Source organism: Salmo salar, chromosome ssa24 (genome assembly GCF_905237065.1).
Source record: "Salmo salar chromosome ssa24, Ssal_v3.1, whole genome shotgun sequence".
Taxonomy (NCBI): domain Eukaryota; kingdom Metazoa; phylum Chordata; class Actinopteri; order Salmoniformes; family Salmonidae; genus Salmo; species Salmo salar.
In genome coordinates, this window is record NC_059465.1 from 1,397,252 (window position 1) to 1,400,006 (window position 2,755).

General features: G+C 39.9%; 1 long non-coding RNA gene across 1 annotated transcript; it reads right to left on the bottom strand.

The window, feature by feature from the left end:
• Positions 1–804: 804 nt before the first annotated feature.
• LOC106584880 (uncharacterized) lies at positions 805–1,750 on the bottom strand. The gene is made up of 3 exons (XR_001323854.2): positions 1,635–1,750; positions 1,370–1,543; positions 805–1,141 (listed from the first exon to the last, which is right to left on the bottom strand). It is a non-coding gene; the product is annotated as an uncharacterized lncRNA (long non-coding RNA).
• Between the last annotated feature and the right edge of the window lie 1,005 nt (positions 1,751–2,755).

Here is a 2,755-nt window from a genome sequence, read left to right on the forward strand (position 1 = left end):
GGTCTAATTTCCATTACTCGTGTTTCTTGGCCCAAGCAAGTCTCTTCGTCTTATTGGTGTCCTTTAGTAGTGGTTTCTTTGCAGCAATTTGACCATGAAGGCCTGATTCATGCAGTCTCCTCTGAACAGTTGATGTTGAGATGTGTCTGTTACTTGAACTCTGTGAAGCATTTATTTGTGCTGCAATCTGAGGTGCAGTTAACTCTAATGAACTTATCCTCTGCAGCAAAGGTAACTCTGGGCCTTCTTTTCCTGTGGCGGTCCTTGTGAGAGCCAGTTTCATCAAAGCTCTTGATGGTTTTTGCGACTGCAATTTAAGAAACTTTCAAAGTTCTTGAAATTTACTCACATTGCCTGACCTTCATGTCTTAAAGTAATGATGGATTGTCGTTTCTCTTTGCTTATTTGAGCTGGTCTTGCCATAATATGGAATTGGTATTTTACCAAATAGGGCCATCTTCTGTATACCAACACAACTGATTGGCTCGAACCCATTAAGAAGGAAAGAAATTCCACAAATTGACTTTTAACAAGGCACACCTAATTAATTGAAATGCATTCCACGTGTCTACCTCATGAAGCTGGTTGAGAGAATGCCAATAGTGTGCAAAGCTGTCAAGGCAAAGGGTGGCTACTTTGAAGAATACAAAATATATGTTGATTTGGTTACTACATGATTCCATATGTGTTATTTCATAGTGATGTCTTCACTATTATTCTAAAATGTAGGAAATAGTAAAAATAAAGGAACCCAGGAATGAGTAGGTGTGTCCAGACTTTTGACTGATAATGTATATTGGGGACTGGAAATTATGCAGACAATTACATTGATAGATGCCACAATATATCTGCAATATTAAAGCTGAGCTATCCTCTAAAATATCAGCTTACAATAATTGTACTTCACAATAGTGTTATCTAATTTGTCAAAGTAAGTTACATTCTGTATTTGTACAAATGATGAGCCTGTGAAAGCTGTTGCCGCTGACAGGTGAAGGTTGCTGGCTGGATACTTGGCAATACTGTACCATTCATAGGAATGCTCACAGCAAGTGCATGTCGGCATGATGCTTATAAGGGCTCCATTGCTGGTCTTCTCTATGCTGCATGTTCTGCTGCAAACTGGACATATCTTGAAAAACTGCAGCAGGCAATCTTATTAGGTGGTGTTGACTAGGAGGGACTGTGACAGGGTAATATAATAGATAGCCAAGTGGTAAATTGCATTTTGTTCTAAAGAAAGGATGAAGCTTTTTGCTAATGCACTTCACAACCAAAATGACTAGTTGTATCTGCTTGGCTGGGGAATAAGCCTACTAGTTTATCAAGCTGGGTATTTTTTAATACAATTATTCACGTAACACACTACCTGTCGTTGTTGATTAAGCCTTCTGTGTCATCAGGGCAATACCTCAGGTCAGTATCAGAGGCCTCATGATGGAGAGTCTTTTTCTTAGGAGTTGAGGGACACTGGCAAAAACGGAGGTGGCACAGGGATACTTGTGTCGCATGATACTTTTATTCTGAGGTCTTGCCTGATAAGCTGTGAAAATAACGTTTAGCAGTGAATTCAATTATTTTTGGAGGTCGCTAAACCATTGCAAACACATGGCTGGACATGGTATGATACCCACCTTTGTTCTTTCTGGTAAGTCCCGGCATCCGTTCATGACCAAACGATCAGTCTGGCATCCAACTGTGCAATTTGTCTAACAGAAAAACAGGGTCAACGATTGTCATCATCCCTCAATTTTAAACACAGCTTGAGAAATAACAATCTCGTTTGGAAGCCAATTCTATGCTTTACAGATGTAGAGTGACTCCAGATTGGATTAGATTCAGGCCGGAGACACCGTTACCCTATGCAACCAATGGTGACATGTTTTGTTATGGGTTGGGTTTGTTGCTGCTAGTTAGTGCACTGTTGGCTAATAGCTGCATCCAGTGCTATAGAAAAAAGATTGAAACCGTCGATCGAGATTATATTCCTTAAAAGCGGCAACACTTTCTTGCCATATCAGATATATCGCCTTATATCCAATATTAGTAAAGTATTTTGCTGTCCACACGACATTCAGAGTCCACTTTTCTCATTTTCGCAGCACTCATTTTTCACGTCAAAAGTCGTCAAGCAATGAAGTGGCCCTTGATCCGGCTCGAAGGAAATGTTTCGGCTGGCGGGTAGAGCGTTGGGCCAGTAACTGAAAGGTTGCTGGATCAAATCCCCGAGCTGACAAGGTAAAAACATGTCGTTCTTCCCCTCAACAAGGCAGTTAACCCACTGTTCCCCGGAGGCCGTCATTGTAAATAAGAATTTGTTCTTAACTGACTTGCCTAGTTAATTTAAGAATGTTATTACAATTTGATCTAGCTACTGGTATACTCGTACCACCATGGCTGATGTTTGGATGATTTACAGGTGGATCTTGGCAAAAGGGGGCATGAATTGTTGCCATAATTACAATCCAAACCCTACCTTAAATGACGTGGGAAGCACTTAGGTTCCAAACTCTGTTTTAGATGAGACTGACTTTATGAGTAAAATTATCCTATTTACACTTTAGTCAATTTTGACACTAGAATAAATGTTTGACTCATATCGATGCCACACAGGCTGTTTTCGAAGCGATTAGTTGGTTTTCAGGGGAAGTCATTCTTTAACAGAGAAACGTTTTCTGATCACCTGTAATAATCGACTTTTGAGAATATTCCTTTTGTTTAAGTAATATAAAGTTAGGTGGGTTTTCTATTGAGA